Source organism: Loxodonta africana, unplaced genomic scaffold (genome assembly GCF_030014295.1).
Source record: "Loxodonta africana isolate mLoxAfr1 unplaced genomic scaffold, mLoxAfr1.hap2 scaffold_99, whole genome shotgun sequence".
In the NCBI taxonomy this organism is placed as follows: Eukaryota; Metazoa; Chordata; class Mammalia; order Proboscidea; family Elephantidae; genus Loxodonta; species Loxodonta africana.
In genome coordinates this window covers 656,625-677,909 of record NW_026975673.1, presented here as the reverse complement: position 1 = coordinate 677,909, position 21,285 = coordinate 656,625, and the positions used below count along the sequence as shown (strand labels likewise).

The 21,285-nt window shown below is 49.4% G+C and overlaps 13 non-coding genes across 13 annotated transcripts; all 13 read right to left on the bottom strand.

Moving 5' to 3' along the window:
- Window positions 1-130: 130 nt before the first annotated feature.
- Window positions 131-208, bottom strand: LOC135230340 (small nucleolar RNA SNORD115). The gene has a single exon (XR_010320985.1). It is a non-coding gene; the product is annotated as a small nucleolar RNA SNORD115 (small nucleolar RNA).
- A 1,619-nt stretch (window positions 209-1,827) lies between these two features.
- On the bottom strand, window positions 1,828-1,908 carry LOC135230378 (small nucleolar RNA SNORD115). The gene has a single exon (XR_010321023.1). It is a non-coding gene; the product is annotated as a small nucleolar RNA SNORD115 (small nucleolar RNA).
- A 1,617-nt stretch (window positions 1,909-3,525) lies between these two features.
- LOC135230341 (small nucleolar RNA SNORD115) lies at window positions 3,526-3,603 on the bottom strand. The gene has a single exon (XR_010320986.1). It is a non-coding gene; the product is annotated as a small nucleolar RNA SNORD115 (small nucleolar RNA).
- A 1,619-nt stretch (window positions 3,604-5,222) lies between these two features.
- Window positions 5,223-5,303, bottom strand: LOC111747966 (small nucleolar RNA SNORD115). The gene has a single exon (XR_002783910.1). It is a non-coding gene; the product is annotated as a small nucleolar RNA SNORD115 (small nucleolar RNA).
- Window positions 5,304-6,920: 1,617 nt separating this feature from the next.
- Window positions 6,921-6,998, bottom strand: LOC135230345 (small nucleolar RNA SNORD115). Its single transcript, XR_010320990.1, has one exon. It is a non-coding gene; the product is annotated as a small nucleolar RNA SNORD115 (small nucleolar RNA).
- Window positions 6,999-8,616: 1,618 nt separating this feature from the next.
- Window positions 8,617-8,697, bottom strand: LOC135230361 (small nucleolar RNA SNORD115). Its single transcript, XR_010321005.1, has one exon. It is a non-coding gene; the product is annotated as a small nucleolar RNA SNORD115 (small nucleolar RNA).
- Window positions 8,698-10,314: 1,617 nt separating this feature from the next.
- LOC135230344 (small nucleolar RNA SNORD115) lies at window positions 10,315-10,392 on the bottom strand. Its single transcript, XR_010320989.1, has one exon. It is a non-coding gene; the product is annotated as a small nucleolar RNA SNORD115 (small nucleolar RNA).
- A 1,619-nt stretch (window positions 10,393-12,011) lies between these two features.
- LOC135230368 (small nucleolar RNA SNORD115) lies at window positions 12,012-12,092 on the bottom strand. Its single transcript, XR_010321013.1, has one exon. It is a non-coding gene; the product is annotated as a small nucleolar RNA SNORD115 (small nucleolar RNA).
- A 1,616-nt stretch (window positions 12,093-13,708) lies between these two features.
- LOC135230339 (small nucleolar RNA SNORD115) lies at window positions 13,709-13,786 on the bottom strand. Its single transcript, XR_010320984.1, has one exon. It is a non-coding gene; the product is annotated as a small nucleolar RNA SNORD115 (small nucleolar RNA).
- Window positions 13,787-15,405: 1,619 nt separating this feature from the next.
- Window positions 15,406-15,486, bottom strand: LOC111747968 (small nucleolar RNA SNORD115). The gene has a single exon (XR_002783912.2). It is a non-coding gene; the product is annotated as a small nucleolar RNA SNORD115 (small nucleolar RNA).
- A 1,616-nt stretch (window positions 15,487-17,102) lies between these two features.
- Window positions 17,103-17,180, bottom strand: LOC135230338 (small nucleolar RNA SNORD115). The gene has a single exon (XR_010320983.1). It is a non-coding gene; the product is annotated as a small nucleolar RNA SNORD115 (small nucleolar RNA).
- Window positions 17,181-18,798: 1,618 nt separating this feature from the next.
- LOC135230377 (small nucleolar RNA SNORD115) lies at window positions 18,799-18,879 on the bottom strand. The gene has a single exon (XR_010321022.1). It is a non-coding gene; the product is annotated as a small nucleolar RNA SNORD115 (small nucleolar RNA).
- Window positions 18,880-20,496: 1,617 nt separating this feature from the next.
- Window positions 20,497-20,574, bottom strand: LOC135230343 (small nucleolar RNA SNORD115). Its single transcript, XR_010320988.1, has one exon. It is a non-coding gene; the product is annotated as a small nucleolar RNA SNORD115 (small nucleolar RNA).
- Window positions 20,575-21,285: the final 711 nt, after the last annotated feature.

Sequence of the window (21,285 nt, the reverse complement as noted above, 5' to 3'; positions counted from 1 at the left end):
AGCCAAGGAATCAGCCTGACCAAAATCGGCCACCCAGGTCTTTTGGATTACTTGGTGCAGGTGAAAGAAATCAAAATGGGAGTCCGCTCTAAAGAAGATCTGGAAGGCTGGGCCAAAGGACTTTCCCACAGGGCCTCAGCATAACCTCTCTGAGCATGATTTTTAGGTCATCATCTCCCTTCCAGACAGATTATGTCATCATCGACCCCAGCCATATCACTCCCCAGGAAAAATCCCCTGAGACCTGAAGATGCTTACCACAAATGTCTTCCTTCCACGCAGGAAGGACAGTGGATGAGAGGGTTCACACATCGTCTTCCCGTTTCCCGGGCAGTTGGTCTGACCCCCATGAAAGCGGGACAAGAGACATCGACCTCACTAACCCTTTGAAAAGGGGAAATCAGTAAGACAGAGATCCCAGAAGAGAAACTCATTTCCCTAAGGCTATGCTTTCAGCCAGACATTCGCGAACACATGGACAAAATCAAGGCAGCCATTTGCAACCCACTGGGGAGTCTGCCGACCCATGACAGAAGGAGAGAATCATGCAATATTCAGAACAAGGCATAGAGGTCTCTGGATGCAGCACAAATTTTCAGGAGGACCCAGGCAAAAGGAGACTTTGCAATTGATTAAGCCTGACTGAGGTGTTGAAGGCAGCCAGATATGCGTCCACGGGCACTGTCCAGCGTGTGCGGACTCCGGGGAAATGGCACCCAAGAGTCCCCAGTACCGGGGGATCTTCAAATCAGCTGGAGGACATTTGGAAAAGAATAGCTTTCCAAGAATTCTGCCAACACTTGTTAAAATTGCCACAGTCCTTCAACGCTTTCATTTCACCACCGGGCCATGGAGAGACGCAATCGAATCTACCTCAGGCCCCAATAATCCCCAGAGAGGGAACACATCTCCTCCCGTATATCAAGCATCAGAGGATCCCGTGGGGCACACGGAAAAGGAGTTCTACGGAATCTCTACAAGATTCCAAAGATCTGTCAAGAAAATGATCTTTGCACATGTGGAATGCAGCAGTTATGCCTGCATTTCCTGATTAGACTCTCAGCAGATCCTGACCTCCTGTGGCATGAACCTGAAACGAGTCATGACGCTCGCGACCCACTTACCGAATGGTATTGAACCTGACATTAGCTTTTTGACTCAAATATTGGTGCTGCTGCCTTTTCTTGAATGCTACAGCGAGGTGTCGGGCTACTCAGTTCTTCACCCAATACCAAGATGTCTGGGAAAGAGGCCCTGGAGATCCTAAGAGGCCAGTCGCAACTGACACAGGCTTTCAACTAGGGCAAGTCTCTCTGGTTTCTCCAGTAGAGCTGCTAGACACTCCCATCGCGTAAATAGTTGAGAGTTGAAAATATTCTCAAAAATTCCGTAGACATACCCGACTGGGAACCGGACTATCAAAAATTACTCAAGTGGAAATTCTTCTAGGTTCCTGTGCTTCCTAACTATCCACCCGTGCATATCACCGCCACTTGGTCAATCGGTCAGGTCAAGCTCAAAGCAGGGCACACGTCTCGGCCTTTCCACAAAACCCGACTGCCTCTTGGGCTCCATATTCACTTGTCTAAGTATCCCCAGGGACAAGGGAAAACCGCCGTCTTTCACTCACCTTGAGTTCTTCCGGTGGTGAACCACTTGAAAGCAGGTCTTTCTAAATCACCGACAAAGAGGAAAAGAGCCAAGGAATCAGCATGACAAAAATCGGTCAGGGAGGAGTTTCTGATGACTTGGTGATGGAAAAAGGGATCAAAACGGGGGTCCACTCTAAAGGAGATCATTAACATTGGGGAAAAGGAGTTTCTCTCTGGGCCTCAGCGGGATCCTATTGTGCGTGATTTTTATGTCATCATCTCTCTTCGAGACAAGTTGAGGTGTCTTCATTGACCCGAGACATCTCAAACTCCGGGAAAAATCACCTGAGTCCTCAAGGTCCTCACCACTGATATCGTCCATCCAGCCCGCAATCACTCAGGATGAGAAGGTTCGCACGTCCTCTTCCGGTGTCCTGGGGAATAGCTTGACCCTCATGAAAGCAGGAAAACAGGCTTCGACCTTGCAATCCCTTGAGGAAGGGTAAAGAAGTAAGTCAGACATCAGACGAGAGACATTCATTGCCTAACAGCTATGCTTTTTCCACATATAGCCCAAAGTAGGGACAAAATCAAGACACACACTTGTGGCCCGTTAGTGAGACTGCTGACCCTTGACAGAAAGGCAGACACGTGCCAGATCAAGACAAGGCGTAGAGGGCTCCGAATGGAGAAAAATACTCAGGCAGTCCCAGCCAAGAACAGGCTTTTCGATTGATCAGCCCCGGCTAATGTCTACAAGGAAGCCAAATCTGTGTCCACAGGCACGGATCCGTGCACGAGCACTTCCAGGAAATGACATCCACGGGTTCCCAAAACTGGGGATCTTCAAAGGAGCTGTGGGACACTCGGAAGAGTGCTTTCACCAAGAATTTGGCCCCAAATTCAACTAGGCATTTCCAGAGTTTGATTTCAACCTTGTGCCATGGAGAGACACACTCCAGGCCACCTCATTCCCAGAGAATGGCAACACAGGGAACACATCTCCTCCTGTTTATCAACCATCAGAGGATTCCTTGGCACAAAGAGAGCAGGAGTCTTATGGAACCTCTACAGGATTCCAACGAACTCTGTAGGAACAGTGATCTTTGCACATGTGCAAGGCAGCACTTACGCCTGCTTTCACTGTCTAGAGCTCCAGGGAAACATGACCTCCTGTGGCATCAACCTGAACGTGCTGCTGACCCTCATGTCCCCTTCACACCTGGCATCGACCCTGACTTTAGATTTTCTATGCAGTTATCTGTGCAGCTACCTTTACTTGAAAGCTGGAGCCAGCTATCAGACTACTGAGTCGCTCATCCAATTTCAAGATTCATGGGAAAAGCGCCCTGCAAATCCTACGAGTCCAAACGCAACTGACACACGCTTTCAATTACAGCAAGTTGACCAGTCTCCTGGAGAGCTCTGAGCCATTCACATCTCATAAATATCTCAGGAAAACCCATTTGTCTAGTTGGCCGTTTCTCCCATTCAGTAGGCCGTACTGGACTCGGACCCAGGCTATCGAAGATGACCCCAGCGCACATTTTTGGGGATTCTCTGATTCCTAAGTATCCACCCACGCACATCACCGCCACTTAGTCAACCAGGCAAGGTCAAGCACACACCAGGGGACATGCCTGAGCATTGCCAGCAAAACCTACTGCCTTTGGCGGTGTATCCTCACTTGCCTAAGTGTCAGATGGGGCCAGGGCAAATCACGGGAAATCCCTCACCTTTTGTCCTCGCAACGGTGAACTCCTCGGAGGCAGGTTGTGCTAAAGGACACAAAAAGAGGAAAAGAGCCAAGGAATCAGCCTGACCAAAATCGGCCACCCAGGTCTTTTGGATTACTTGGTGCAGGTGAAAGAAATCAAAATGGGAGTCCGCTCTAAAGAAGATCTGGAAGGCTGGGCCAAAGGACTTTCCCACAGGGCCTCAGCATAACCTCTCTGAGCATGATTTTTAGGTCATCATCTCCCTTCCAGACAGATTATGTCATCACTGACCCCAGCCATATCACTCCCCAGGAAAAATCCCCTGAGACCTGAAGATGCTTACCACAAATGTCTTCCTTCCACGCAGGAAGGACAGTGGATGAGAGGGTTCACACATCGTCTTCCCGTTTCCCGGGCAGTTGGTTTGACGCCCATGAAAGCGGGACAAGAGACATCGACCTCACTAACCCTTTGAAAAGGGGAAATCAGTAAGACAGAGATCCCAGAAGAGAAACTCATTTCCCTAAGGCTATGCTTTCAGCCAGACATTCGCGAACACATGGACAAAATCAAGGCAGCCATTTGCAACCCACTGGGGAGTCTGCCGACCCATGACAGAAGGAGAGAATCATGCAATATTCAGAACAAGGCATAGAGGTCTCTGGATGCAGCACAAATTTTCAGGAGGACCCAGGCAAAAGGAGACTTTGCAATTGATTAAGCCTGACTGAGGTGTTGAAGGCAGCCAGATATGCGTCCACGGGCACTGTCCAGCGTGTGCGGACTCCGGGGAAATGGCACCCAAGAGTCCCCAGTACCGGGGGATCTTCAAATCAGCTGGAGGACATTTGGAAAAGAATAGCTTTCCAAGAATTCTGCCAACACTTGTTAAAATTGCCACAGTCCTTCAACGCTTTCATTTCACCACCGGGCCATGGAGAGACGCAATCGAATCTACCTCAGGCCCCAATAATCCCCAGAGAGGGAACACATCTCCTCCCGTATATCAAGCATCAGAGGATCCCGTGGGGCACACGGAAAAGGAGTTCTACGGAATCTCTACAAGATTCCAAAGATCTGTCAAGAAAATGATCTTTGCACATGTGGAAGGCAGCAGTTATGCCTGCATTTCCTGATTAGACTCTCAGCAGATCCTGACCTCCTGTGGCATGAACCTGAAACGAGTCATGACGCTCGCGACCCACTTACCGAATGGTATTGAACCTGACATTAGCTTTTTGACTCAAATATTGGTGCTGCTGCCTTTTCTTGAATGCTACAGCGAGGTGTCGGGCTACTGAGTTCTTCACCCAATACCAAGATGTCTGGGAAAGATGCCCTGGAGATCCTAAGAGTCCAGTCGCAACTGACACAGGCTTTCAACTAGGGCAAGTCTCTCTGGTTTCTCCAGTAGAGCTGCTAGACACTCCCATCGCGTAAATAGTTGAGAGTTGAAAATATTCTCAAAAATTCCGTAGACATACCCGACTGGGAACCGGACTATCAAAAATTACTCAAGTGGAAATTCTTCTAGGTTCCTGTGCTTCCTAACTATCCACCCGTGCATATCACCGCCACTTGGTCAATCGGTCAGGTCAAGCTCAAAGCAGGGCACACGTCTCGGCCTTTCCACAAAACCCGACTGCCTCTTGGGCTCCATATTCACTTGTCTAAGTATCCCCAGGGACAAGGGAAAACCGCCGTCTTTCACTCACCTTGAGTTCTTCCGGTGGTGAACCACTTGAAAGCAGGTCTTTCTAAATCACCGACAAAGAGGAAAAGAGCCAAGGAATCAGCATGACAAAAATCGGTCAGGGAGGAGTTTCTGATCACTTGGTGATGGAAAAAGGGATCAAAACGGGGGTCCACTCTAAAGGAGATCATTAACGTTGGGGAAAAGGAGTTTCTCTCTGGGCCTCAGCGTGATCCTATTGTGCGTGATTTTTATGTCATCATCTCTCTTCGAGACAAGTTGAGGTGTCTTCATTGACCCGAGACATCTCAAACTCCGGGAAAAATCACCTGAGTCCTCAAGGTCCTCACCACTGATATCGTCCATCCAGCCCGCAATCACGCAGGATGAGAAGGTTCTCACGTCCTCTTCCGGTGTCCTGGGGCGTAGCTTGACCCTCATGAAAGCAGGAAAACAGGCTTCGACCTTGCAATCCTTTGAGGAAGGGCAAAGAAGTAAGTCAGACATCAGACGAGAGACATTCATTGCCTAACAGCTATGCTTTTTCCACATATAGCCCAAAGTAGGGACAAAATCAAGACACACACTTCTCGCCCGTTAGTGAGACTGCTGACCCTTGACAGAAAGGCAGACACATGCCAGATCAAGACAAGGCGTAGAGGGCTCCGAATGGAGAAAAATACTCAGGCAGTCCCAGCCAAGAACAGGCTTTTCGATTGATCAGCCCCGGCTAATGTCTACAAGGAAGCCAAATCTGTGTCCACAGGCACGGATCCGTGCACGAGCACTTCCAGGAAATGACATCCACGGGTTCCCAAAACTGGGGATCTTCAAAGGAGCTGTGGGACACTCGGAAGAGTGCTTTCACCAAGAATTTGGCCCCAAATTCAACTAGGCATTTCCAGAGTTTGATTTCAACCTTGTGCCATGGAGAGACACACTCCAGGCCCCCTCATTCCCAGAGAATGGCAACACAGGGAACACATCTCCTCCTGTTTATCAACCATCAGAGGATTCCTTGGCACAAAGAGAGCAGGAGTCTTATGGAACCTCTACAGGATTCCAACGAACTCTGTAGGAACAGTGATCTTTGCACATGTGCAAGGCAGCACTTACGCCTGCTTTCACTGTCTAGAGCTCCAGGGAAACATGACCTCCTGTGGCATCAACCTGAAAGTGCTGCTGACCCTCATGTCCCCTTCACACCTGGCATCGACCCTGACTTTAGATTTTCTACGCAGTTATCTGTGCAGCTACCTTTACTTGAAAGCTGGAGCCAGCTATCAGACTACTGAGTCGCTCATCCAATTTCAAGATTCATGGGAAAAGCGCCCTGCAAATCCTACGAGTCCAACCGCAACTGACACACGCTTTCAATTACAGCAAGTTGACCAGTCTCCTGGAGAGCTCTGAGCCATTCACATCTCATAAATATCTCAGGAAAACCCATTTGTCTAGTTGGCCGTTTCTCCCATTCAGTAGGCCGTACTGGACTCGGACCCAGGCTATCGAAGATGACCCCAGCGCACATTTTTCGGAATTCTCTGATTCCTAAGTATCCACCCACGCACATCACCGCCACTTAGTCAACCAGGCAAGGTCAAGCACACACCAGGGGACATGCCTGAGCATTGCCAGCAAAACCTACTGCCTTTGGCGGTGTATCCTCACTTGCCTAAGTGTCAGATGGGGCCAGGGCAAATCACGGGAAATCCCTCACCTTTTGTCCTCGCAACGGTGAACTCCTCGGAGGCAGGTTGTGCTAAAGGACACAAAAAGAGGAAAAGAGCCAAGGAATCAGCCTGACCAAAATCGGCCACCCAGGTCTTTTGGATTACTTGGTGCAGGTGAAAGAAATCAAAATGGGAGTCCGCTCTAAAGAAGATCTGGAAGGCTGGGCCAAAGGACTTTCCCACAGGGTCTCAGCATAACGTCTCTGAGCATGATTTTTAGGTCATCATCTCCCTTCCAGACAGATTATGTCATCACTGACCCCAGCCATATCACTCCCCAGGAAAAATCCCCTGAGACCTGAAGATGCTTACCACAAATGTCTTCCTTCCACGCAGGAAGGACAGTGGATGAGAGGGTTCACACATCGTCTTCCCGTTTCCCGGGCAGTTGGTTTGACGCCCATGAAAGCGGGACAAGAGACATCGACCTCACTAACCCTTTGAAAAGGGGAAATCAGTAAGACAGAGATCCCAGAAGAGAAACTCATTTCCCTAAGGCTATGCTTTCAGCCAGACATTCGCGAACACATGGACAAAATCAAGGCAGCCATTTGCAACCCACTGGGGAGTCTGCCGACCCATGACAGAAGGAGAGAATCATGCAATATTCAGAACAAGGCATAGAGGTCTCTGGATGCAGCACAAATTTTCAGGAGGACCCAGGCAAAAGGAGACTTTGCAATTGATTAAGCCTGACTGAGGTGTTGAAGGCAGCCAGATATGCGTCCACGGGCACTGTCCAGCGTGTGCGGACTCCGGGGAAATGGCACCCAAGAGTCCCCAGTACCGGGGGATCTTCAAATCAGCTGGAGGACATTTGGAAAAGAATAGCTTTCCAAGAATTCTGCCAACACTTGTTAAAATTGCCACAGTCCTTCAACGCTTTCATTTCACCACCGGGCCATGGAGAGACGCAATCGAATCTACCTCAGGCCCCAATAATCCCCAGAGAGGGAACACATCTCCTCCCGTATATCAAGCATCAGAGGATCCCGTGGGGCACACGGAAAAGGAGTTCTACGGAATCTCTACAAGATTCCAAAGATCTGTCAAGAAAATGATCTTTGCACATGTGGAAGGCAGCAGTTATGCCTGCATTTCCTGATTAGACTCTCAGCAGATCCTGACCTCCTGTGGCATGAACCTGAAACGAGTCATGACGCTCGCGACCCACTTACCGAATGGTATTGAACCTGACATTAGCTTTTTGACTCAAATATTGGTGCTGCTGCCTTTTCTTGAATGCTACAGCGAGGTGTCGGGCTACTCAGTTCTTCACCCAATACCAAGATGTCTGGGAAAGATGCCCTGGAGATCCTAAGAGGCCAGTCGCAACTGACACAGGCTTTCAACTAGGGCAAGTCTCTCTGGTTTCTCCAGTAGAGCTGCTAGACACTCCCATCGCGTAAATAGTTGAGAGTTGAAAATATTCTCAAAATTCCGTAGACATACCCGACTGGGAACCGGACTATCAAAAATTACTCAAGTGGAAATTCTTCTAGGTTCCTGTGCTTCCTAACTATCCACCCGTGCATATCACCGCCACTTGGTCAATCGGTCAGGTCAAGCTCAAAGCAGGGCACACGTCTCGGCCTTTCCACAAAACCCGACTGCCTCTTGGGCTCCATATTCACTTGTCTAAGTATCCCCAGGGACAAGGGAAAACCGCCGTCTTTCACTCACCTTGAGTTCTTCCGGTGGTGAACCACTTGAAAGCAGGTCTTTCTAAATCACCGACAAAGAGGAAAAGAGCCAAGGAATCAGCATGACAAAAATCGGTCAGGGAGGAGTTTCTGATCACTTGGTGATGGAAAAAGGGATCAAAACGGGGGTCCACTCTAAAGGAGATCATTAACGTTGGGGAAAAGGAGTTTCTCTCTGGGCCTCAGCGTGATCCTATTGTGCGTGATTTTTATGTCATCATCTCTCTTCGAGACAAGTTGAGGTGTCTTCATTGACCCGAGACATCTCAAACTCCGGGAAAAATCACCTGAGTCCTCAAGGTCCTCACCACTGATATCGTCCATCCAGCCCGCAATCACGCAGGATGAGAAGGTTCTCACGTCCTCTTCCGGTGTCCTGGGGCGTAGCTTGACCCTCATGAAAGCAGGAAAACAGGCTTCGACCTTGCAATCCTTTGAGGAAGGGCAAAGAAGTAAGTCAGACATCAGACGAGAGACATTCATTGCCTAACAGCTATGCTTTTTCCACATATAGCCCAAAGTAGGGACAAAATCAAGACACACACTTCTCGCCCGTTAGTGAGACTGCTGACCCTTGACAGAAAGGCAGACACATGCCAGATCAAGACAAGGCGTAGAGGGCTCCGAATGGAGAAAAATACTCAGGCAGTCCCAGCCAAGAACAGGCTTTTCGATTGATCAGCCCCGGCTAATGTCTACAAGGAAGCCAAATCTGTGTCCACAGGCACGGATCCGTGCACGAGCACTTCCAGGAAATGACATCCACGGGTTCCCAAAACTGGGGATCTTCAAAGGAGCTGTGGGACACTCGGAAGAGTGCTTTCACCAAGAATTTGGCCCCAAATTCAACTAGGCATTTCCAGAGTTTGATTTCAACCTTGTGCCATGGAGAGACACACTCCAGGCCCCCTCATTCCCAGAGAATGGCAACACAGGGAACACATCTCCTCCTGTTTATCAACCATCAGAGGATTCCTTGGCACAAAGAGAGCAGGAGTCTTATGGAACCTCTACAGGATTCCAACGAACTCTGTAGGAACAGTGATCTTTGCACATGTGCAAGGCAGCACTTACACCTGCTTTCACTGTCTAGAGCTCCAGGGAAACATGACCTCCTGTGGCATCAACCTGAAAGTGCTGCTGACCCTCATGTCCCCTTCACACCTGGCATCGACCCTGACTTTAGATTTTCTACGCAGTTATCTGTGCAGCTACCTTTACTTGAAAGCTGGAGCCAGCTATCAGACTACTGAGTCGCTCATCCAATTTCAAGATTCATGGGAAAAGCGCCCTGCAAATCCTACGAGTCCAACCGCAACTGACACACGCTTTCAATTACAGCAAGTTGACCAGTCTCCTGGAGAGCTCTGAGCCATTCACATCTCATAAATATCTCAGGAAAACCCATTTGTCTAGTTGGCCGTTTCTCCCATTCAGTAGGCCGTACTGGACTCGGACCCAGGCTATCGAAGATGACCCCAGCGCACATTTTTCGGAATTCTCTGATTCCTAAGTATCCACCCACGCACATCACCGCCACTTAGTCAACCAGGCAAGGTCAAGCACACACCAGGGGACATGCCTGAGCATTGCCAGCAAAACCTACTGCCTTTGGCGGTGTATCCTCACTTGCCTAAGTGTCAGATGGGGCCAGGGCAAATCACGGGAAATCCCTCACCTTTTGTCCTCGCAACGGTGAACTCCTCGGAGGCAGGTTGTGCTAAAGGACACAAAAAGAGGAAAAGAGCCAAGGAATCAGCCTGACCAAAATCGGCCACCCAGGTCTTTTGGATTACTTGGTGCAGGTGAAAGAAATCAAAATGGGAGTCCGCTCTAAAGAAGATCTGGAAGGCTGGGCCAAAGGACTTTCCCACAGGGCCTCAGCATAACGTCTCTGAGCATGATTTTTAGGTCATCATCTCCCTTCCAGACAGATTATGTCATCACTGACCCCAGCCATATCACTCCCCAGGAAAAATCCCCTGAGACCTGAAGATGCTTACCACAAATGTCTTCCTTCCACGCAGGAAGGACAGTGGATGAGAGGGTTCACACATCGTCTTCCCGTTTCCCGGGCAGTTGGTCTGACCCCCATGAAAGCGGGACAAGAGACATCGACCTCACTAACCCTTTGAAAAGGGGAAATCAGTAAGACAGAGATCCCAGAAGAGAAACTCATTTCCCTAAGGCTATGCTTTCAGCCAGACATTCGCGAACACATGGACAAAATCAAGGCAGCCATTTGCAACCCACTGGGGAGTCTGCCGACCCATGACAGAAGGAGAGAATCATGCAATATTCAGAACAAGGCATAGAGGTCTCTGGATGCAGCACAAATTTTCAGGAGGACCCAGGCAAAAGGAGACTTTGCAATTGATTAAGCCTGACTGAGGTGTTGAAGGCAGCCAGATATGCGTCCACGGGCACTGTCCAGCGTGTGCGGACTCCGGGGAAATGGCACCCAAGAGTCCCCAGTACCGGGGGATCTTCAAATCAGCTGGAGGACATTTGGAAAAGAATAGCTTTCCAAGAATTCTGCCAACACTTGTTAAAATTGCCACAGTCCTTCAACGCTTTCATTTCACCACCGGGCCATGGAGAGACGCAATCGAATCTACCTCAGGCCCCAATAATCCCCAGAGAGGGAACACATCTCCTCCCGTATATCAAGCATCAGAGGATCCCGTGGGGCACACGGAAAAGGAGTTCTACGGAATCTCTACAAGATTCCAAAGATCTGTCAAGAAAATGATCTTTGCACATGTGGAAGGCAGCAGTTATGCCTGCATTTCCTGATTAGACTCTCAGCAGATCCTGACCTCCTGTGGCATGAACCCGAAACGAGTCATGACGCTCGCGACCCACTTACCGAATGGTATTGAACCTGACATTAGCTTTTTGACTCAAATATTGGTGCTGCTGCCTTTTCTTGAATGCTACAGCGAGGTGTCGGGCTACTCAGTTCTTCACCCAATACCAAGATGTCTGGGAAAGATGCCCTGGAGATCCTAAGAGGCCAGTCGCAACTGACACAGGCTTTCAACTAGGGCAAGTCTCTCTGGTTTCTCCAGTAGAGCTGCTAGACACTCCCATCGCGTAAATAGTTGAGAGTTGAAAATATTCTCAAAAATTCCGTAGACATACCCGACTGGGAACCGGACTATCAAAAATTACTCAAGTGGAAATTCTTCTAGGTTCCTGTGCTTCCTAACTATCCACCCGTGCATATCACCGCCACTTGGTCAATCGGTCAGGTCAAGCTCAAAGCAGGGCACACGTCTCGGCCTTTCCACAAAACCCGACTGCCTCTTGGGCTCCATATTCACTTGTCTAAGTATCCCCAGGGACAAGGGAAAACCGCCGTCATTCACTCACCTTGAGTTCTTCCGGTGGTGAACCTCTTGAAACCAGGTCTTTCTAAATCACCGACAAAGAGGAAAAGAGCCAAGGAATCAGCATGACAAAAATCGGTCAGGGAGGAGTTTCTGATGACTTGGTGATGGAAAAAGGGATCAAAACGGGGGTCCGCTCTAAAGGAGATCATTAACGTTGGGGAAAAGGAGTTTCTCTCTGGGCCTCAGCGGGATCCTATTGTGCATGATTTTTATGTCATCATCTCTCTTCGAGACAAGTTGAGGTGTCTTCATTGACCCGAGACATCTCAAACCCCGGGAAAAATCACCTGAGTCCTCAAGGTCCTCACCACTGATATCGTCCATCCAGCCCGCAATCACGCAGGATGAGAAGGTTCGCACATCCTCTTCCGGTGTCCCGGGGAGTAGCCTGACCCTCATGAAAGCAGGAAAACAGGCTTCGACCTTGCAATCCTTTGAGGAAGGGCAAAGAAGTAAGTCAGACATCAGACGAGAGACATTCATTGCCTAACAGCTATGCTTTTTCCACATATAGCCCAAAGTAGGGACAAAATCAAGACACACACTTGTGGCCCGTTAGTGAGACTGCTGACCCTTGACAGAAAGGCAGACACGTGCCAGATCAAGACAAGGCGTAGAGGGCTCCGAATGGAGAAAAATACTCAGGCAGTCCCAGCCAAGAACAGGCTTTTCGTTTGATCAGCCCCGGCTAATGTCTACAAGGAAGCCAAATCTGTGTCCACAGGCACGGATCCGTGCACGAGCACTTCCAGGAAATGACATCCACGGGTTCCCAAAACTGGGGATCTTCAAAGGAGCTGTGGGACACTCGGAAGAGTGCTTTCACCAAGAATTTGGCCCCAAATTCAACTAGGCATTTCCAGAGTTTGATTTCAACCTTGTGCCATGGAGAGACACACTCCAGGCCACCTCATTCCCAGAGAATGGCAACACAGGGAACACATCTCCTCCTGTTTATCAACCATCAGAGGATTCCTTGGCACAAAGAGAGCAGGAGTCTTATGGAACCTCTACAGGATTCCAACGAACTCTGTAGGAACAGTGATCTTTGCACATGTGCAAGGCAGCACTTACGCCTGCTTTCCCTGTCTAGAGCTCCAGGGAAACATGACCTCCTGTGGCATCAACCTGAAAGTGCTGCTGACCCTCATGTCCCCTTCACACCTGGCATCGAGCCTGACTTCAGTTTTTCTACGCAGTTATCTGTGCAGCTACCTTTACTTGAAAGCTGGAGCAGCTATCACACTACTGAGTCGCTCATCCAATTTCAAGATTCATGGGAAAAGCGCCCTGCAAATCCTACGAGTCCAACCGCAACTGACACACGCTTTCAATTACAGCAAGTTGACCAGTCTCCTGGAGAGCTCTGAGCCATTCACATCTCATAAGTATCTCAGGAAAACCCATTTGTCTAGTTGGCCGTTTCTCCCATTCAGTAGGCCGTACTGGACTCGGACCCAGGCTATCGAAGATGACCCCAGCGCACATTTTTCGGGATTCTCTGATTCCTAAGTATCCACCCACGCACATCACCGCCACTTAGTCAACCAGGCAAGGTCAAGCACACACCAGGGGACATGCCTGAGCATTGCCAGCAAAACCTACGGCCTTTGGCGGTGTATCCTCACTTGCCTAAGTGTCAGATGGGGCCAGGGCAAATCACGGGAAATCCCTCACCTTTTGTCCTCGCAACGGTGAACTCCTCGGAGGCAGGTTGTGCTAAAGGACACAAAAAGAGGAAAAGAGCCAAGGAATCAGCCTGACCAAAATCGGCCACCCAGGTCTTTTGGATTACTTGGTGCAGGTGAAAGAAATCAAAATGGGAGTCCGCTCTAAAGAAGATCTGGAAGGCTGGGCCAAAGGACTTTCCCACAGGGCCTCAGCATAACCTCTCTGAGCATGATTTTTAGGTCATCATCTCCCTTCCAGACAGATTATGTCATCATCGACCCCAGCCATATCACTCCCCAGGAAAAATCCCCTGAGACCTGAAGATGCTTACCACAAATGTCTTCCTTCCACGCAGGAAGGACAGTGGATGAGAGGGTTCACACATCGTCTTCCCGTTTCCCGGGCAGTTGGTTTGACCCCCATGAAAGCGGGACAAGAGACATCGACCTCACTAACCCTTTGAAAAGGGGAAATCAGTAAGACAGAGATCCCAGAAGAGAAACTCATTTCCCTAAGGCTATGCTTTCAGCCAGACATTCGCGAACACATGGACAAAATCAAGGCAGCCATTTGCAACCCACTGGGGAGTCTGCCGACCCATGACAGAAGGAGAGAATCATGCAATATTCAGAACAAGGCATAGAGGTCTCTGGATGCAGCACAAATTTTCAGGAGGACCCAGGCAAAAGGAGACTTTGCAATTGATTAAGCCTGACTGAGGTGTTGAAGGCAGCCAGATATGCGTCCACGGGCACTGTCCAGCGTGTGCGGACTCCGGGGAAATGGCACCCAAGAGTCCCCAGTACCGGGGGATCTTCAAATCAGCTGGAGGACATTTGGAAAAGAATAGCTTTCCAAGAATTCTGCCAACACTTGTTAAAATTGCCACAGTCCTTCAACGCTTTCATTTCACCACCGGGCCATGGAGAGACGCAATCGAATCTACCTCAGGCCCCAATAATCCCCAGAGAGGGAACACATCTCCTCCCGTATATCAAGCATCAGAGGATCCCGTGGGGCACACGGAAAAGGAGTTCTACGGAATCTCTACAAGATTCCAAAGATCTGTCAAGAAAATGATCTTTGCACATGTGGAAGGCAGCAGTTATGCCTGCATTTCCTGATTAGACTCTCAGCAGATCCTGACCTCCTGTGGCATGAACCCGAAACGAGTCATGACGCTCGCGACCCACTTACCGAATGGTATTGAACCTGACATTAGCTTTTTGACTCAAATATTGGTGCTGCTGCCTTTTCTTGAATGCTACAGCGAGGTGTCGGGCTACTCAGTTCTTCACCCAATACCAAGATGTCTGGGAAAGATGCCCTGGAGATCCTAAGAGTCCAGTCGCAACTGACACAGGCTTTCAACTAGGGCAAGTCTCTCTGGTTTCTCCAGTAGAGCTGCTAGACACTCCCATCGCGTAAATAGTTGAGAGTTGAAAATATTCTCAAAAATTCCGTAGACATACCCGACTGGGAACCGGACTATCAAAAATTACTCAAGTGGAAATTCTTCTAGGTTCCTGTGCTTCCTAACTATCCACCCGTGCATATCACTGCCACTTGGTCAATCGGTCAGGTCAAGCTCAAAGCAGGGCACACGTCTCGGCCTTTCCACAAAACCCGACTGCCTCTTGGGCTCCATATTCACTTGTCTAAGTATCCCCAGGGACAAGGGAAAACCGCCGTCATTCACTCACCTTGAGTTCTTCCGGTGGTGAACCTCTTGAAACCAGGTCTTTCTAAATCACCGACAAAGAGGAAAAGAGCCAAGGAATCAGCATGACAAAAATCGGTCAGGGAGGAGTTTCTGATGACTTGGTGATGGAAAAAGGGATCAAAACGGGGGTCCGCTCTAAAGGAGATCATTAACTTTGGGGAAAAGGAGTTTCTCTCTGGGCCTCAGCGGGATCCTATTGTGCATGATTTTTATGTCATCATCTCTCTTCGAGACAAGTTGAGGTGTCTTCATTGACCCGAGACATCTCAAACCCCGGGAAAAATCACCTGAGTCCTCAAGGTCCTCACCACTGATATCGTCCATCCAGCCCGCAATCACGCAGGATGAGAAGGTTCGCACATCCTCTTCCGGTGTCCCGGGGAGTAGCTTGACCCTCATGAAAGCAGGAAAACAGGCTTCGACCTTGCAATCCTTTGAGGAAGGGCAAAGAAGTAAGTCAGACATCAGACGAGAGACATTCATTGCCTAACAGCTATGCTTTTTCCACATATAGCCCAAAGTAGGGACAAAATCAAGACACACACTTCTGGCCCGTTAGTGAGACTGCTGACCCTTGACAGAAAGGCAGACACGTGCCAGATCAAGACAAGGCGTAGAGGGCTCCGAATGGAGAAAAATACTCAGGCAGTCCCAGCCAAGAACAGGCTTTTCGTTTGATCAGCCCCGGCTAATGTCTACAAGGAAGCCAAATCTGTGTCCACAGGCACGGATCCGTGCACGAGCACTTCCAGGAAATGACATCCACGGGTTCCCAAAACTGGGGATCTTCAAAGGAGCTGTGGGACACTCGGAAGAGGGCTTTCACCAAGAATTTGGCCCCAAATTCAACTAGGCATTTCCAGAGTTTGATTTCAACCTTGTGCCATGGAGAGACACACTCCAGGCCACCTCATTCCCAGAGAATGGCAACACAGGGAACACATCTCCTCCTGTTTATCAACCATCAGAGGATTCCTTGGCACAAAGAGAGCAGGAGTCTTATGGAACCTCTACAGGATTCCAACGAACTCTGTAGGAACAGTGATCTTTGCACATGTGCAAGGCAGCACTTACGCCTGCTTTCCCTGTCTAGAGCTCCAGGGAAACATGACCTCCTGTGGCATCAACCTGAAAGTGCTGCTGACCCTCATGTCCCCTTCACACCTGGCATCGAGCCTGACTTCAGTTTTTCTACGCAGTTATCTGTGCAGCTACCTTTACTTGAAAGCTGGAGCAGCTATCACACTACTGAGTCGCTCATCCAATTTCAAGATTCATGGGAAAAGCGCCCTGCAAATCCTACGAGTCCAACCGCAACTGACACACGCTTTCAATTACAGCAAGTTGACCAGTCTCCTGGAGAGCTCTGAGCCATTCACATCTCATAAGTATCTCAGGAAAACCCATTTGTCTAGTTGGCCGTTTCTCCCATTCAGTAGGCCGTACTGGACTCGGACCCAGGCTATCGAAGATGACCCCAGCGCACATTTTTCGGGATTCTCTGATTCCTAAGTATCCACCCACGCACATCACCGCCACTTAGTCAACCAGGCAAGGTCAAGCACACACCAGGGGACATGCCTGAGCATTGCCAGCAAAACCTACGGCCTTTGGCGGTGTATCCTCACTTGCCTAAGTGTCAGATGGGGCCAGGGCAAATCACGGGAAATCCCTCACCTTTTGTCCTCGCAACGGTGAACTCCTCGGAGGCAGGTTGTGCTAAAGGACACAAAAAGAGGAAAAGAGCCAAGGAATCAGCCTGACCAAAATCGGCCACCCAGGTCTTTTGGATTACTTGGTGCAGGTGAAAGAAATCAAAATGGGAGTCCGCTCTAAAGAAGATCTGGAAGGCTGGGCCAAAGGACTTTCCCACAGGGCCTCAGCATAACCTCTCTGAGCATGATTTTTAGGTCATCATCTCCCTTCCAGACAGATTATGTCATCATCGACCCCAGCCATATCACTCCCCAGGAAAAATCCCCTGAGACCTGAAGATGCTTACCACAAATGTCTTCCTTCCACGCAGGAAGGACAGTGGATGAGAGGGTTCACACATCGTCTTCCCGTTTCCCGGGCAGTTGGTCTGACCCCCATGAAAGCGGGACAAGAGACATCGACCTCACTAACCCTTTGAAAAGGGGAAATCAGTAAGACAGAGATCCCAGAAGAGAAACTCATTTCCCTAAGGCTATGCTTTCAGCCAGACATTCGCGAACACATGGACAAAATCAAGGCAGCCATTTGCAACCCACTGGGGAGTCTGCCGACCCATGACAGAAGGAGAGAATCATGCAATATTCAGAACAAGGCATAGAGGTCTCTGGATGCAGCACAAATTTTCAGGAGGACCCAGGCAAAAGGAGACTTTGCAATTGATTAAGCCTGACTGAGGTGTTGAAGGCAGCCAGATATGCGTCCACGGGCACTGTCCAACGTGTGCGGACTCCGGGGAAATGGCACCCAAGAGTCCCCAGTACCGGGGGATCTTCAAATCAGCTGGAGGACATTTGGAAAAGAATAGCTTTCCAAGAATTCTGCCAACATTGTTAAAATTGCCACAGTCCTTCAACGCTTTCATTTCACCACCGGGCCATGGAGAGACGCAATCGAATCTACCTCAGGCCCCAATAATCCCCAGAGAGGGAACACATCTCCTCCCGTATATCAAGCATCAGAGGATCCCGTGGGGCACACGGAAAAGGAGTTCTACGGAATCTCTACAAGATTCCAAAGATCTGTCAAGAAAATGATCTTTGCACATGTGGAAGGCAGCAGTTATGCCTGCATTGCCTGATTAGACTCTCAGCAGATCCTGACCTCCTGTGGCATGAACCCGAAACGAGTCATGACGCTCGCGACCCACTTACCGAATGGTATTGAACCTGACATTAGCTTTTTGACTCAAATATTGGTGCTGCTGCCTTTTCTTGAATGCTACGGCGAGGTGTCGGGCTACTGAGTTCTTCACCCAATACCAAGATGTCTGGGAAAGATGCCCTAGAGATCCTAAGAGTCCAGTCGCAACTGACACAGGCTTTCAACTAGGGCAAGTCTCTCTGGTTTCTCCAGTAGAGCTGCTAGACACTCCCATCGCGTAAATAGTTGAGAGTTGAAAATATTCTCAAAAATTCCGTAGACATACCCGACTGGGAACCGGACTATCAAAAATTACTCAAGTGGAAATTCTTCTAGGTTCCTGTGCTTCCTAACTATCCACCCGTGCATATCACCGCCACTTGGTCAATCGGTCAGGTCAAGCTCAAAGCAGGGCACACGTCTCGGCCTTTCCACAAAACCCGACTGCCTCTTGGGCTCCATATTCACTTGTCTAAGTATCCCCAGGGACAAGGGAAAACCGCCGTCATTCACTCAGCTTGAGTTCTTCCGGTGGTCAACCTCTTGAAACCAGGTCTTTCTAAATCACCGACAAAGAGGAAAAGAGCCAAGGAATCAGCATGACAAAAATCGGTCAGGGAGGAGTTTCTGATGACTTGGTGATGGAAAAAGGGATCAAAACGGGGGTCCACTCTAAAGGAGATCATTAACGTTGGGGAAAAGGAGTTTCTCTCTGGGCCTCAGTGGGATCCTATTGTGCATGATTTTTATGTCATCATCTCTCTTCGAGACAAGCTGAGGTGTCTTCATTGACCCGAGACATCTCAAACCCCGGGAAAAATCACCTGAGTCCTCAAGGTCCTCACCACTGATATCGTCCATCCAGCCCGCAATCACGCAGGATGAGAAGGTTCGCACATCCTCTTCCGGTGTCCCGGGGAGTAGCTTGACCCTCATGAAAGCAGGAAAACAGGCTTCGACCTTGCAATCCTTTGAGGAAGGGCAAAGAAGTAAGTCAGACATCAGACGAGAGACATTCATTGCCTAACAGCTATGCTTTTTCCACATATAGCCCAAAGTAGGGACAAAATCAAGACACACACTTGTGGCCCGTTAGTGAGACTGCTGACCCTTGACAGAAAGGCAGACACGTGCCAGATCAAGACAAGGCGTAGAGGGCTCCGAATGGAGAAAAATACTCAGGCAGTCCCAGCCAAGAACAGGCTTTTCGTTTGATCAGCCCCGGCTAATGTCTACAAGGAAGCCAAATCTGTGTCCACAGGCACGGATCCGTGCACGAGCACTTCCAGGAAATGACATCCACGGGTTCCCAAAACTGGGGATCTTCAAAGGAGCTGTGGGACACTCGGAAGAGTGCTTTCACCAAGAATTGGGCCCCAAATTCAACTAGGCATTTCCGGAGTTTGATTTCAACCTTGTGCCATGGAGAGACACACTCCAGGCCACCTCATTCCCAGAGAATGACAACACAGGGAACACATCTCCTCCTGTTTATCAACCATCAGAGGATTCCTTGGCACAAAGAGAGCAGGAATCTTATGGAACCTCTACAGGATTCCAACGAACTCTGTAGGAACAGTGATCTTTGCACATGTGCAAGGCAGCACTTACGCCTGCTTTCACTGTCTAGAGCTCCAGGGAAACATGACCTCCTGTGGCATCAACCTGAAAGTGCTGCTGACCCTCATGTCCCCTTCACACCTGGCATCGACACTGACTTTAGATTTTCTACGCAGTTATCTGTGCAGCTACCTTTGCTTGAAAGCTGGAGCCAGCTATCAGACTACTGAGTCGCTCATCCAATTTCAAGATTCATGGGAAAAGCGCCCTGCAAATCCTACGAGTCCAACCGCAACTGACACACGCTTTCAATTACAGCAAGTTGACCGGACTCCTGTAGAGCTCTGAGCCGTTCACATCTCATAAATATCTCAGGAAAACCCATTTTTCTAGTTGGCCGTTTCTCCCATTCAGTAGGCCGTATCGGACTCGGACCCAGGCTATCGAAGATGACCCCAGCGCACATTTTTCAGGATTCTCTGATTCCTAAGTATCCACCCACGCACATCACCGCCACTTAGTCAACCAGGCAAGGTCAAGCACACACCAGGGGGCATGCCTGAGCATTGCCAGCAAAACCTACTGCCTTTTGCGGTGTATCCTCACTTGCCTAAGTGTCAGATGGGGACAGGGCAAATCACGGGAAATCCCTCACCTTTTGTCCTCGCAACGGTGAACTCCTCGGAGGCAGGTTGTGCTAAAGGACACAAAAGGAGGAAAAGAGCCAAGGAATCAGCCTGACCAAAATCGGCCACCCAGGTCTTTTGGATTACTTGGTGCAGGTGAAAGAAATCAAAATGGGAGTCCGCTCTAAAGAAGATCTGGAAGGCTGGGCCAAAGGACTTTCCCACAGGGCCTCAGCATGACCTCTCTGAGCATGATTTTTAGGTCATCATCTCCCTTCCAGACAGATTATGTCATCATCGACCCCAGCCATATCACTCCCCAGGAAAAATCCCCTGAGACCTGAAGATGCTTACCACAAATGTCTTCCTTCCACGCAGGAAGGACAGTGGATGAGAGGGTTCACACATCGTCTTCCCGTTTCCCGGGCAGTTGGTTTGACCGCCATGAAAGCGGGACAAGAGACATCGACCTCACTAACCCTTTGAAAAGGGGAAATCAGTAAGACAGAGATCCCAGAAGAGAAACTCATTTCCCTAAGGCTATGCTTTCAGCCAGACATTCGCGAACACATGGACAAAATCAAGGCAGCCATTTGCAACCCACTGGGGAGTCTGCCGACCCATGACAGAAGGAGAGAATCATGCAATATTCAGAACAAGGCATAGAGGTCTCTGGATGCAGCACAAATTTTCAGGAGGACCCAGGCAAAAGGAGACTTTGCAATTGATTAAGCCTGACTGAGGTGTTGAAGGCAGCCAGATATGCGTCCACGGGCACTGTCCAGCGTGTGCGGACTCCGGGGAAATGGCACCCAAGAGTCCCCAGTACCGGGGGATCTTCAAATCAGCTGGAGGACATTTGGAAAAGAATAGCTTTCCAAGAATTCTGCCAACACTTGTTAAAATTGCCACAGTCCTTCAACGCCTTCATTTCACCACTGAGCCATGGAGAGACGCAATCGAATCTACCTCAGGCCCCAATAATCCCCAGAGAGGGAACACATCTCCTCCTGTA